Raw genomic sequence first — 16,069 nt, 5'->3', positions numbered from 1 at the left:
AATACTCTGCTTTTTTATTCTTCCTGCCAAAGTGGACAATTTCGCATTTTCCCACATAATACTTCATCTGCCAGATTTTTGCCCACTCACTCAACCTATCAATATCTGTCTGCAGCCTCCTTATGTCCTCTTCACACACACTTTACTACCTATCTTTGTATCATCTGCAAATTTAGCTACCATGCCTTCACTCCCCTCATCAAAATCATTGATATAAATTGTAAAAAGTTGAGGCCGCAGCAGAGACCCCTGTGGGACTCCGCTTATTACATCCTGCCAATCAGAAAAAGACCCATTTATACATACTCTCTGTTTTCAGCCAGCCAGCCAATCTTCTATCCATGCTAATATGTTACCCCTACACCATGAGCTTTTATTTTCCGCAATAACCTTTGATGTGGCACCTTATCAAATGCCTTCTGGAAATCCAAGTACAGTATGTCTACAGACTCCCCTTTATCCACAGCACATGTGACTCCTTCAAAGAACTCCAATAAATTGGTTAAACATGATTTCCCTTTCACAAAACCATGCTGACTCTTCCTGATTACCTTGAGTTTCTCTAAGTGCCCAGCCATAACCTCCTTAATGATCGATTCTAACACCTTCCCCATGACAGACGTTAAGCTAACTGACCTATAGTTTCCCATTTTCTGCCTCCCTCCCTTCTTGCATAGAGGGGTTATATTTGTTACTTTCCAGTCTGATGGATTAGATAAGCAGCTGAAAGGAAAAAGTCAGAGAGTAAAGCAGCAAATGGGACTTGGTGTGAGTAAGGGTACAGGTAGCAAAAGGAATGTGATCATGTAACCATTTTTGAGAGCCTGCCATACCCTGAATTTACACTAGAGCAAATGGCAGGTGCTTATGCATTAGCTCCACGTATTAAGTAAAAATATTGTCCTAACAAGTAAAAAAAAACTGTGCACGTACAATCTTCAGAAGATCCCCATTATAGATAACAGTGTGACCAGAGAAAAATAATACGCCATAGGACACAGGATAGTGTAGTCCTGGTCTTACAGAAACTGAGTTGCAGCACTGAAAGCAATCCATACACTATTCAGTATTTATTGAATCTACAATTTGCAGCAGAACACAGGGTTAATTAGAATTTACCTATTACCTACAAACAAATTAAGCTAGCAGAACACATTTTAAAACATGACTAAACAGAAAATGCTAGAAGTACTCAGTGGTCAGGCAGCATCAGTGGAGAGAGAAATGTTTCAAGTCTGTGACCTTCCATCAGAACCGGAAAATGTTATGGATGTAACAAGTTTTAAACAAGCACAGAGACAAGGGAAGGTGGGGAGGGGAGGAAAGACCAAAGGGGAAGGTCTGTGATGGGGTGGAAGGCAAGATAGAGTAATTGAGAAAAGGGATGATGGTGTAAGGCAAAGGGAAATGGTAATGGAACAAGTAAAGAAACAAAAGATAGGTCAAGAGGAGGTGTAAATGGCAACACCAGTAGGTGCTGTCTGAAAAAATAGGAGCAGAAATTGTTGAACTCAATGTTGAGTCCAGAAAACTGCAAAGTGCCTGATCAAAAGATGAGATGCTGTTCCTCAAACTCTCCTTCAGCTTCATTGCAACAATGTGGGAGACCAAGGCTGGAGAAGTCAGAATGATAGTGGGACAGAGAATTGAAGTGACAGGGACTGGATGCCTGGGTCACACTTCTGGACTGAAAGGAGGCATTCAACAAAGTAGCCACCCTATCTGTGTTTGGTTTCTCCAGTGTAGCGCAGATGACATTGTGTGCAGCAAATAAAATATACTAAATTGAAACAGGTACAAGTACATCTCTATTTCAACTAGAAGGGATGTTTGGGGCTTTTGACATTGAAAAGGGAGGAAGTAAAATGATAGGTTTTACATCTCCTGCACTTGTGTGGAAAGGTGCTGTGGGAGGGGAGGGGATATTGTTGGTGGTGTAAGACTGGACCAGGATGTTGTGGAGGGAATGGTGCCTCCTAAATACTGAAATGGGAGGGGAAGATGTGTTTGATGATGGCATCACGCTGGTATGGTGGAAATAGCGGAGGATGATCTGTTGAATGTGGAGTCTGTTAGGGTGGAAGATGAGGAAAAGGGGAACCCAATTGTGAAATGGATTGACCTAGTCAAGGGTGCAGTCAGCTAGTGGAAGGTTGCATCATCAGAACAGCTGCAAGAGAGAAACTGGGAGAATGGAATAGAGTCCTAACAGGAAGTAGGGTGTGAGAAGATGTGGTCAGGATAGATGTGGGAGTCTGTGGGCTTATTCAGATATTGGTTGATAACCAATCCCCAGAAATGGAGATAGAGAAGTCAAGGAAGGGAAAAGAAAGATGGGAGATGGACCAACCCAGAATGACAAAACAGTAAAAACTGGAAATAAGAATACTGGTCCGAACTGGCCTTGTAACTGGGAAATAAGAGTAGTGGCCCAAACTGGTCTTGTATACCTTATAATGGAACACCAGTAAAAACTGGGAAATAAGAGTATTGGTCCGAATTGTTTTTTCCCTTCTGGCTAAATGAAGGTGAGGAAGGGGAGAAAATTTGAGGTAAAGTTGATGAAATTTTCCAGTTCAGAGCGAGAGCAGGATGTGGCACCAATACAGTCACACCAGAAACAGATATCTATCAGTGTACTTTTAAAATAAAAATTCAGATTACTCTGGGTGTTGAGGGTATATTATCTTATGCTGAGGGAACACAGCATGGTTTCATATTTTCTGTTAAATGACAGTTTTGAAGAGAGAGCAGACTTAACCTCAATAATTCATTATAGCCTTAGAAATGGGCAATCACAAGCAGCAGATTATTTAAAAATGCTATGTGGGAATGTAATGTGCCACTGCTTTTCTATGGCCTAGGTTTTCACTCCCAGGCCAGGAGTGCAGAGTCGGAACATTCCCCGGCTCCACAAACCCGGACATGGAGAAAGTGCCCCAGGATGTCGGATTTTTGTTCCAGGTTGGCGGGTTTCTCTGGGATTTTGGTCAGCTGTCCCCGGAATGAGTGCAGAGGATGCTGGGTACAGAAGCGAGCTGTGTGGAAGGCCCACCGGCTTTTAAAAAGCAATGAAACAAAAAAACAGCCCTCCAGGCCTCACCCCACACAACCCCTCCACCTATGCCCCGTGCCTCACTACCCACCACCCATGTCTCTTTCTATCCCCATTTCAACTTGGTGCAACTCATGCTAACCCATGCCACCTGCCCATTACCCTTACACCAATCATGCCAACTCACTCAGTATCCACCATGGGCAGATTCAGGACCCCTGCTGAGGTGAAATAAAATACAGTTCCAAGTGTCTATTGCAGACTTTATATTTTTTTTAAAACTCTCATTCACAAAAAACCATTCACTACAGTTACATTCCTTCAACTATATCCTTATTAAAGCAAACAATCCATTCAAGTCCTTAATCCCTTATAAAAGCAAACATTGAAATTCACTGTACAACTTCAAAGAGTCTATAACCATTTTGAGCTGTCAACCAAACTGTGAAATGGAAAACACCCTACTGTGATAATGAAAGGTTGTGAAACCAGTAATACAGCACTAATCCAGGAATGGTAACCCTCAGGCTTATGTCAACAGATGGAGTGAAATAGCAAGCAATAATTTTTTTAAACGTTCCAGACATTTTTTTTCCCCAAAGACTTAAAGGGCAGGAGTTTTAAACATGACAGCTTGACATTTGTCTTTGGCAGTTCATTTTGACAGTTTTGACAGTTGCTCTGGAAGGTACTTCTGACATTCATTTTGACACTTTTGACAGTTCCAATGAGCTTGACAGTAACCGAGTTTATGCACTTTTTTCACACATTCATATCTAGTTTTAACAATCCCAAGGGGTTCCTTACTTATCCCAAGGGGCACCTGATCCCCCCACAGGACAGCTGACCTCCCAAAGGTGTCCTGGGGCCATATCCGAAAGGGTACCCCATCCATCCATAGGACTCTACAGAATTCAGACCTGCTCCTACCAGATCTAACCTGCGCACGCCATGTTTCACACACTTGGGTCACCAAAATTAGACATGAGTGGAGGCCGCTGCTGATTTATATGAGCAGCTGCATCAGCAAAACACGCATGCCCAAATCTCGACCCGGGCCTGTTCTTGTCCTCACAACAGTGGTAGGTGCCGTGTTCAGGGGTGGGACTTCTGATTTTTGGCCTCTTCCATCGTTTTTGCAACAACAAACAGGCTCTCTGTCATCGTGCAAATCCAGGTCTGTGTGTTTCCAAATGGAAAACATGAAAAACAAATCTCTGCTTTTGTCAGAAAAAAAATCATTTTAATTGCTTCCCTGCCACCTTGCGGATTGTCGTTATGACACAGTTAGCAGCACTCTTGTCTTTAAGTCCCTCTCCAGGACTTAAGCATGGAAAACAAGGCTCATGCTCTGGTGCAGTACTGAGGCAGTGCTGCACTGTCGAAAGGTGCCTTCTTTTGGATAAGATGTTAAACTGAGGTCAATCTGCCTGCTGGGGTGGGTATAAAAGATTCCATGGCACTATTTCACATAAGAGTTCTCCCTGGTGCCCTGGCCAATATTTACCCCTCAATCAACATCACAAAAACACATCACCGAATCATTATGACATTGCTGATTGTGGGAGCTTCCTGTGTGCAAATTGGCTGCTGCGTTTCCTACTTTACAATGGTGACTAGCCATCAAAAACTACTCCATGGTCTGCAAAGTGCTCGGTGGTTGTGAGAGGCATTATATAAATGCAAGTCTTTCCTTCTTTTCTTTGTGTGGAGAGCTGACATTTCAGATTGCAAAGTGCAGCTGACATCAGTCGCAGGCTGAGTAAATGAGGAGACCTTGTTGAACAATGACTCAAAACTTCTTTCTACACTCAACCTGCGCTTAGTTTTCAAAATGACTGGCAGCTTTGGGTCCGAAAAAAATGATCTCATCTGAGCTGCCCTCCGCTGATTTCCCAGATGTCAGGTCCTCTCAAAGGCACAAAGGAGGCAATTAAAATAATCATTTAAGTAAGCAGGGTTTACTTTTTAGGTAGGAGATGATAAAGATGGGAATGGACATAATCCACGCAGTGATGTTCTTCTTTAGGTTAAAATCAGGATCACCTCAGTGAAACTGGAACCATAAAACATGCAGTTATAGAAAACATGCAGTCGTTTACAGGAAGATTTGATTTAAATGATTGTACTGCCACCTAGGGTTTCGACTTTTTTTTCCTCCACATTATTTTCAACCATGAGGTTTTAGCTCCTTCTGCTGATCGAGTGGATAATTGCACCCAATTATATGATCCAGCCCAGGAAGGTCCCACATTCAATTCCTGGCCTTTACTGATAAGTTTTTCAATCACATCAAGGGCCTCACGGTTGATTTCAACATTTCTAAGATGGAGAGAGAAAATAGAATCAAGTACCGTTAATACTGTTGAAGATTAATTAGTAACCCCTGCCAGAAGGGTATGGAAATGCAAGCTGCTCATGATGGAGTAGGCTTGGCTATATGTTCACTTTCACCCAAATACGTACAAAACACCCATTTAGACAACGTACAGAAGCAAGATACTGCGGATGCTGGAAATCTTAAATAAAAACAGAAGTTTATCGAATTGAAATGTTAACTCTGTTTCTCTCTCCACTGAGGCTACCAGACCTGCTGAGTATTTCCAGCATTTTCTGTTTTGATTTGGATGACATGCTGGACAGCTAGTACAGCTTATGGATTGACATGAGTCAGCAGATTGTGACAGGAAGATAGATATGGGAGCGGGATTTTACGTTCCCGCTGAAGCCAATGGGGTTTAGAATGTCTCGCCGCATTTTACGTCCCCGTCCCCGCCGAAACAGGGCCGTAAAATTCTGCCCATAATTTTTAAAATTCATGGCAAAGGCTTATCTCTCACTAAAATCAGCCTCGATGTTTATACCCTTCAGAACACCTCCTATGTTACTCTGTTGAAAGGTTAGGGTACAGTCTTAACCTGGGGGGCTCTCAAAAAAAATGGTCACCTGTCTTTTTCACACAAGCTATGCATCACTCCTTGACATGTGGAAAATAGACCTCTTCTGACACCTTTGGCAAGATATCAGGTGAGAGAGCAAATGGGGACATAGGAACATGGGACTTAGGAGCAGGAGTAGGCAGGGCTAGATTTCGACATGCTGAGGCCCTAAGCTATGTCAAGCTTAAGATGCTCCATTGCTTACCAAAAAACGTGTATTATTCCAACAGAAAGGACAATGAGAATAGAAATATTAATGCTTTATATTTACATATATACATAGGTGAGATGCAACAAAAAACTAATAATCTAACTAAAACATATATCTTTCAATAAACCTATTTGCATTATGAAATATTTACAGATTTTTTAATTAGAACGTATGAAAACTTTTAATCTATAGCAACACAAGAGCAATTACACAGATCAGCGCTTGCTTAATAGAAGCAGCAATACAATCTGCACAAAACTCAAAACATTCTTTTTTCATTATTTATGGGCAGCAAAGTAACATGTTATGATCCCAGCTGATGTTACTGTTGGACAGGGTGGAACCTGGCTTGATTGATCCTAACATTTATTTTTTTGTTTAGAAACATGGGGGTGGCTACTGAACAAAGTCACAGAGTCTGCTGATGTACTTTTAACAAAAGAATAAAACATTTTTTAAACAAGAGAAAGATGAACTATATTACACTATCCTTCACCCAGAACCATACCTTTACAGATATATACAGATTCGTAACCTATCTTATACTCTAATGTTCACAGTAAGTATACAGCCCATGTAAACCAATAGGTGACCTGTGGTCGGACACATCACACTCCAAGATTAAGTGACAGGTGCCATCCAAAGCAGATGCTATGGATCTCTCATCAACTCCCCCCAGACGCTTGTTACACTGTGAGCCAACTAGTCTCACAGAACTCCGTCTTACACCCGAGGGTTTCCAATCTCAACACTCGAAAAACTCGCTTTGGAATCTTCCTCCAAACAATGCTTTCACTTGATCATCTTCCATAAGGATCCACCTCCAGGGTTTCATCTTTCCTTCTGATCTTCCTTTCCCCTAGATTGCCACTTGCATTCGAGCTTTGCCTTCCATGCACTCTCTCTCAGATACTCAGCCATGCCAACAGAATACCACTGCTTCACAGGCCTGTAGTGAGGAGTCACCAACCTTTGGCTGTCTCCTCGGATCTTCTGGTTTCTCGCAAGCCGACTTTGCCTTGAGTCTGCTTCCTCCAGCTTTCTCTCTCAGAGCCTTTCCCTCTGCTCCTTGCTTTCACTTCCACTGAACAGGACCTGTTCCCGATTCCTGTTCTTGTTCCTTGACATAACTGTCTTCCTGGGACTTTCTTTTGTATCCACACCCTGGTTTCTGGGACTTTGTTCGTTTGGGAAATCTGCTCTCTGCAATTCCCTCTCCTGTCCAACTTTCTCACCCTGTCCTATCCACAGACCAACTAAACTTAAACTGCTCTTCTGTTTCTCTCTGTCGGTCTCCTGTTGCTAGGCAACAGCACAGTTTTACCTATTTTGTTTTAACTTCCCTAAACCACTTCAGGGGTTGTAAAACTTCATGAAAACGCAGGTATACAAACAAACCCACAGATTTGCTGACTCCAGTATAAAATGAAACCAAAAAATCCAGGCTTCACCTTTCTAACACACAAATGAAAAGAGATATAAATTAAACTTAAACTTAAAGCTAAAGCTTAAACTTGAAGCTATAGCTTATTCCTAACACCCACCAAAACAAAAATGACTTTCTTGAAACTAACTCTAATTCCTAACACACTGATGATGTCCTCAAATGAGAAGCTATGAAGTTTATCATTTCCTTTGCACATATTGCTTAGTGCAGACAGCTTTTCTTGCAGCATTATTGTCTGCAGTTCATTCTTGGGCCAGGATTTTCTGTTCAGCGTGCGGAGGTGAGTTCGGCAGGCGTGCACCGGAGTCGAACTGGTAAGGCCATTAATAAACTAATTAAGCAATTTGACAGGGCTGCTCGTCCAAGCTTAAGGTTGGCGGGCAGGCGAAGAGCCCAGGCAGCCTTCGCATTTTTTATGAAACCTCACGGGCGGGATGAGGTTTCATAAATTAATAAATATTTATTAAACATTTGATAAACATGTCCCAGCTCATGTGACACTGTCACATGAGGAGACATGTGTAAATGATTGTTAACTTTTTCTATTGTGATCTTTCAAATTCAACTTAATTTCCCTGAGGCAGCTCCATGCCTCAGGGAGATTTCTGCACTCTTTTGCGCGCATGCGCGGAAGAGCACAGCCTCTGACTGTCCCTCTTCCCCCCACCCGCACAGGTAGCACTGAGCGCGACCGGGCACGCATCACGCTGGGTGGGCCTTAATTGGCCCACCCACGTAAAATGGCAGCATGGAGCCAATCACGGGCAGTGATTGGCTCCACGCCCGCTCCCGACCAGCCCGCCGGACAGGGAGAAAATTCTCCCCTTGATGTTTTTCGGTCAGGAAAATGACCTTTCTCCTGAGCAGTTTGTTAGCATTAGACTCAAAAGGGGCCACAATATTGTTTCTACATTGGGGAAAGCCAACTGAGTTTTACCTTGGATGATGACTTGACACAGGTCCTGGTGGCATAAAGTTCCTTTATCTGAATAATTTTCCTTGATATAAGCTTGGAAGTGCTTTATTTCTGTAATGAGGTTAACATCAACATCATCAGGATAATTTTTCATCAAAAGCTTTGCACCTTCACACAGCTGTTTTTCTGAGCATCTAAATCAACCAAAAATGAAAAATTGTTTGTAATATTTTCATATATGATTGCTCTCTTCTTCAAGTTGGTTTCAAGTGCGTCCATCATAAGGATAAAGGATTTCACCCAAACCTTGTCTCTTGGAGAAAACGTTTCATTAATATTTGATGCACCATCATCATTGACTTATCTTTTTTCTCATTCTTTTCCTTTTATTCACACACCTGTAGTCTACATCAGGCAGGTTCCTTTTGCTTCGAGTTCAATTTCATCAAAACTTTCTTGGGTTTCTTTCAAGATGTGAGTGAGTGACATGTAAAGCTTTGCACATGTGCTAAGGGCTATTGGTCGATCCTGTAGGGCCTGGCTGGATTTGTGGAACTGATCCAACACACGATTCAAAAGTTCTAACACGAACACAAACTAATTCCTCCATTTTCCCCTGCAGCTTCTCTCCTTGTATCACCTTTTTCATTATCATCAGTATGACGATGAGTAAGAGCATCAATAATTGAACCTTAACTCTCAGCTAAGGCTGAAGTAGCCTTTGCATGTGTTTCCCACCTGGTGTCAGAGAAATGTTTTGGCACGGTGGAATCAGGAATCAGGACCCAAAAATGATTTGAGTACTGTCCAGTGTTTTATAGAGGCAGAGAAGAATGTGTATATTTGTTGCACAACAACAAAAAGGTTTACTGTATTTAGACAGCGATCAACTGCAACACGGCCAACAAGATTCAGTGAATGTCCAACACATGGAATATATATAGCATACTTATTTTTCTCTAGAGGTTTTTGCTGTATGCCATTATACCTTCCTGGCCTGTTAGCTGCATGGCCATATGATTGTCCTCTGCACTTAATGAAGTCAATTATTTGCAGTCATTATCTAGACAATCCAGCACCATATTGGCCATACTTTCATCACTATAGTTTTCTAATTCAAGGAAAGTTAGAAAGCGTTCAATGGGAAAACCATCATCAGGTGACACATACCTTACAGTAACAGTTAATTGATCAACATGGGAAAGATCTGGCGTAGAGTCAACAAACAAACTGAAGCACTCTGCCTTTTTACATTATCCAAAATAGACCCTCTTACTTTTTCAGCCATAAGCTGGATGAGTTCATCACATTTTTTTTAGACAAGTAAGGCTACCCAGACCCACTGCTTCCATAATGTTTTATATGACTGGCAAGAAATGGATCAAAATTAGCAATGAGTTCTATTAACCCAAGAAAGTTCACATTACATGGCGAACCAAACTTTTCATTGCCTCCACTTAAGCTAGTCCACGTTCTGCTTATGTCACACAACTGCAATAACACATTCAAGTATATGTCTCCAGTACTCTTGCTCCTTTTTTATCCATTCCTACAGGTGTGAATCCAAGGTTAACTCACGTTGCCTCACCAGATATGTAAGCAGAGCTTTTCTTTGATCCTCAGGATTTTCATGATTTTGAATTCTAACAGGGTTACGTCAGTCATTAAACCCATCCAGCCAGTGCTGTTGATAATGTTAAAAAGAGTTTGCAGACAAAACAGTAAACACAACCGGTTGTTGGAGAGTATACTAGCCACTCTTGATGGTATTTTTCACCATTAACTTTCATTGAATGAAGTAAACCCTTTGAACAATATCTAATTTGGTTTTTGAATGACCATTTCGATTTCTCAAATGGGCTGTTCCAATGTTGACACTCCGAGGGACCTTTCTGTGTCCAGAATGAAATATCATCCTCAGTTAAGATATCCCAGGGACCAAGATCATGGGACTTTGTGTATCTATTTCCTTCAGCTGGGATTTCAGGCTCTGTAACATTCTCAAGTGTAGTAGTCAGATTCATATCTTTATCAGGCAGATGCTTGTGGTTGCTGTGGGCCGGGCTGAGGTCCCTTCTTTTTTACAGTGAAATAACTATCAACTTTCAGTAATTGTTTTAACCGCCCTTCAAACTGCTGCTTTTTTCTCTTCTGACATCCACTTTCAAAAGTTCTTCTCATTTTTAACAGGCCTCTCTATAATAATGACACAATTAAACCTTAGACAATCCTTTATGTTTACTAGTAAAGTAGAAGCAAAAAATACAATACATATATTTCAGTAATATATATATTTATCTGGCGTCAAGGAGAGAAGGGAGATCCCTGCTCAAAGTTTTCTGAAGACAGCTGTATCACGGTTTTTCACGCTTTATTAGATTCTAGAATTTTTTTTTAAAGGAAGATATTTTTTTTTTAATTTTTAATTTATTATCTTGAAAAAGCCATATAAAGCACTTTTATTTAGTGTTCAAAGCATCTAAATAGATTGTGTGACTGTCAGAGGTTAGGGGAAATGCAGCACAGTCCAGCACCATGGCTATGAATTATAGTTATTTCTGCTCAGATTTATAAACTCAATATGACAAAAAAATTGTGTGGCCATATAAGCACATTTTTGTCGTATCAGAACCAAAATGTTCGTTTTAGGGTCTCTTTTCTCCGCCTCCTTCATTTTTTCAACCAATTATGTAAAAATTTGAAATTTAGTCTCTTATTTTCATGCTTAAAGACCCCTCATAATGTGAGGCCCTAAGCCATAACTTACTTAGCTTATGCATAAATCTGGCACTTGGAGTAGGCCATTCATCCCTTTGAACCTGCTCCACCATTCAATAAGATCGTGGCTGATCTGGCTGTGGTCTCAGCTTCACTTTCCTGTCTGCCTCACCACAACCCCCTGCCCCCCCGATACCCTTGATACCTTGGTTTATCAAAAGTCTGTCAAGCACTGCCTTTTATAAATTCAATGACCCAGCCTCCAATCCTCCCCATGGAGGAGAATTCTACATACTAACAACCCTTTGAGAGAAAAAAATTCTCCTTATCTGAGTCTTAAAAGGGAAATCTCTTATTCTCAAACTGCATCCCCAAGTTCTACTCTCGAAACGTCCACCCGCTATCTACCCTATCAAGTTCCCTCAGGATCTTACATGTTTCAATAAGATCACCTCCCATTCTTCTAAACTCCAATGGGAAGAGGCTCAGCCTGCTGAACGTACTTCTTAGGATAAGGCCCTCATCCCTGGTATGAGTAGAGTGCACCTTCTCTGTACTGCTCTTAGAGCAATTAATTCTTTTCATTCAGAGCTTGGGGCCGAGGCAATCGAAGGCATGGCCACCAATGATGGAACAATTAAAATTGGGGCTTTGCAAGAGGCCAGAATTAGATGATCGCAGATATCTCAGATGTTTCTGGGGCTGGAAGAGGTTACGGAGATAGCGAGGGGCACATCCATGGAGGAATTTAATAATAAAAGTGAGAATTTTAAAATTTAGACATTGCTTAATGTAGGTCAGAGAAAGAACAGGACTTGGTGCAAGTAAGCACACAGGCTGTAGGAGTTTTGCATGACCTCAGGTGTATGGAGAGTAGAACATGGAAGGCTAGCCAGGAGTATGTTGGAATAATCAAGACTGGAGGTAATAAAAGACACGGATATGGCTTTCAATAGCAGGTGAGCTGAGGCAGGATTGATGGAGGATAAAAGCAAAATACTGCGGATATTGGAAATCTGCAACAAAAACAAAAATTGCTGGAAAAACTCAGCAGGTCTGACAGCATCTGTGGAGAGAAAGACAGAGTTAACGTTTCAAGTCCATATGACTCTTCAGAACTAAAGAGAAGTAAAAATGTGGTGAAATATATACTGTTTAAGGGGGGGTGGGACAGGTGAAACTGGATAGAAGGCCAGTGATAGGTGGAGGCAAAGGAGAGATTGCGAAAGATGTCATAAACAAAAGGTCGAAGGGGTCTTCATGGTGGTGATACTGACTAAAGGAAGTGCTAATGGCGACATTAAGTGTAGAAAGCAGGGTGAGCGAGTGACAGATGGCCCTAGTGTGTGGGAGAAAAGGTAAAAATAGGCCAAAAGGTGGGGATAAAACGATGAATAGAAATAAATTGAAAAAATAATAATAGAAAAAGGTGGGGGAAAAAATATAAATAAAAATTAAAATATAAATATTTGGAAAAGGGGGATCAAAAAGGGGTAAGGATGGAGGAGAGAGTTCATGATCTGAAGTTGTTGAACTTAATGTTAAGTCTGGAAGGTTGTAAAGTGCCTAATCGGAAGATGAGGTGCTGTTCCTCCAGTTTGCTTTGAGCTTCACTGGAACATTGCAGCAGGCCAAGGACGGATATGTGGGCATGAGAGCAGGGTGGTGTGTTGAAATGGCAAGCGACAGGAAAGTCTGGGTCATGCTTGCGAACAGGCCGAAGGTGTTCTGCAAAGCAGTCACCCAGTCTGTGTTTGGTCTCTTCAATGTAGAGGAGACCACATTGGGAGCAGCGAATGCAGTAGACAAAACTGAGGGAAGTGCAAGTGAAATGCTGCTTCACTTGAAAGGAGTGTTTGGGCCCTTGGACGGTGAGGAGAGGGCAAGTAAAGGGGCAGGTGTTGCACCTTCTGCGATTGCATGGGAAGGTGCCATGGGAGGGGGGTTGAGGTGTCGGGGGTGATGGAGGAGTGGACCAGGGTATCCCGGAGGGAATGGTCCCTACGGAATGCCAACAGGGGGGTGAAGGGAAGATGTGTTTGGTGGTGGCATCATGCTGGACTTGGCGAAAATGGCGGAGGATGATCCTTTGAATGTGGAGGCTGGTGGGGTGAAATGTGAAGATAAGGGGGACCTTACCATGGTTCTGGGAGTGAGAGGAAGGTGTGAGGGCAGAGGTGCGGTAGATGGGTCGGACACGGTTGAGGGTCGTGTCAACCACCGTGGGTGAGAAACCTCGGTTAAGGAAGAAGGAAGACATTTCAGAAGCGCTGTTTTGGAGAGTGGCATCATCAGAACAGATGCGACGGAACTGAGAGAATGAGATGGAGACCTTACAGGAAGCAGGGTGTGAGGAGTTGTAGTCGAGAAAGCTGTGGGACTTGGTGGGCTTGTAATGAATATTGGTGGAGTCTTTCACCAGAAATAGAGACAGAGAGGTCAAGGAAGGGAAGGGAAGTGTCAGTGATGGACCATGTGAAAGTGATGGAGGGGAGGAAATTGGAAGCAAAATTAATACATTTTTCCAGGTCCAGACGAGAGCATGAAACAGCACTAAAACAGTCATCAATGTACCGGAGAAAGAGTTGTGGGAGGGAGCCTGAGTAGGACTGGAACAAAGAATGTTCCACATACCCCATAAAGAGATAGGCATAACTCAGGCCTATGCTGGTACCCAAAGCCACACCTTTTATTTGGAGGAAGTGAGACGAGTTTAAGGAGAAATTGTTCAGTGAAAGAACAAGTTCAGCCAGATGGAGGAGTGCTGGTGGATGGGGATTGTTCAGTCCTCAGTTCAAGGAAGAAGTGGAGAGCCCTCAGACCATCCTGGTGGGGGATGGAGGTGTAGAGGGATTGGGACGTCCAGTGGAGGATTGGTGGAGGAGTTGAGTATTGTTACAGAGGTGGAAATAAGCAGTCTTAGTGACGGCACCAATATAAGGTCAAATATGACATCAAGGTAGCAAACTGTCCGATTCAGCTGCAGACAGCTAACAGGGAGAGGGATGGAGTCTCTTCCTAGGGAACAGAGTTTCTAGTGGAATTGTCCCAATATTTAATTGGAGGAAATTTGTTCATCCAATACTGGATGTTGAATATACTGTCTGATAATTCAGCAACATGAGAAAACTGATGGCTACAATTATATAAGAATTATCTTATCATATCTTATCAAGAAGAATTATCAGGCAAGCGCAGTCCCCCCCCCCCCCCCCCCAAACCAGCTGAATAACAGTGGAGAGACTTTGGAGGATGCTTTGTTAGGAAATGTCCCAAAAATACAGGATTTAATACTATTTCATCACACTGTATTCAAATGCACATGTGGACTCCATAAGTTTCAGTTAGGAAATGAAGGCAAACACGGGCAGTTTCACCGTAATTACACCACAAAATCCGGGCCCTTATGTCTTTACTACCAGTGTGTGCAAATGACTACATCATGATGTCAAGAGGAGCCAGCCATAATTGAGAAAATTTATGCTCATAAAAACTCATTGATGTCATTGGTTTACTTAGAAGCAAATACAAATCTCCACTTGGAATAATGAGGATAGGCCAGTCATACTCAGAGTACACAAAAGAAGTGTTTTTTCTCCACCATCCATCCCAAGAAGCTGACAGAAAGAAACAGCTAGCCAGTGGAAAACTGTTTTTGCTATGGCAGCCCCTACTAGAGTTAACAATTCTTAGTCCAAACAATCCTATTATAGGGCTAAACAGTTTTATTAAGACGGTCAGTCTCTCCATCTCTCACGTCCTTTTCACCAGTTAAATTGCCTGCAAGTCCTTAAGGCTCAACTCATGTATTTTCTGAAACTGCTGATTACCTTGTGCTAGGGAGGCAATGTTCCCTCTAAATTCTCTTTGCTGTGTGCGGCCTGTTTCTTCCACTACAGTCCCTTTAAGATTGCTGTGCAAGCCTACACCTTAAAGAGAACATTGGTTGTGCCTGATGTTTGCTCTTTTCACAGTAACATTCCAGATTTCTATGCAGTCACGCGCCCATTGACTGGAGACTTTTCAATCGTGCCTGTACTCCCAATATACTTGTATCTTCCTTTGCTTCAAAAACATATCCAATTTTCAATAATTGACACTGTGGTCGTTACCTCAACCAGTCCCTACAGCAAAGAATTCCATCCTCCTAAAGCCCTCTATGTAAAGAAATTCCTTCTAAATTCTCTCAAGATATAATTGGCAAAAGAACCAGATTTTTTTGTTTTTAAAAAAGTAGTAACTTAATATAATCTGTAATTGCGGGAGAAGACTCTATCGTAACTATCTATAGGAAATTGGATAAATATTTAAAAGGGAAATGTTTACATGCTATGGGGAAAGAGAGTGGAACCCAGGGTCCCTTTTCAGGATTGCTGTACAACTGGATCACAGAGGTAAAGGATAACAGACGATTTTTTCAAAGTCTATGCAAATTTGACAGAAATCAAAGTTATAAGTCTGACAGAACGCGGGACTGCACCTGTGTACCATGCAATTTTTATATCATAGTGCAAGCGCTCAGATGTGGCTGCATGTTTAGCAGGCCGTGAAAGAATACAGTTCTAGAGACAATGAGATGCAAAAAAAAATGTCATCGGCCCCCTAGAGGATGTTTGTGTGCACTATTAGTTGCACAACACTTACTTCAGGAGTTGATTGCACTCAAGCATGCTTTGGAAGTGTTTCAAGTCAAACTGCTGAGAAATCCTACATAGGTAAAGTTTCTATGTGCCTAATATTAATTCCATATGCTATACCCAGCCTACAGCACTTAGGCAGAAGG

Source organism: Cetorhinus maximus, chromosome 17, assembly GCF_964194155.1.
Source record: "Cetorhinus maximus chromosome 17, sCetMax3.hap1.1, whole genome shotgun sequence".
NCBI classification, from domain to species: Eukaryota; Metazoa; Chordata; class Chondrichthyes; order Lamniformes; family Cetorhinidae; genus Cetorhinus; species Cetorhinus maximus.
This window is presented reverse-complemented; position numbering follows the sequence as displayed.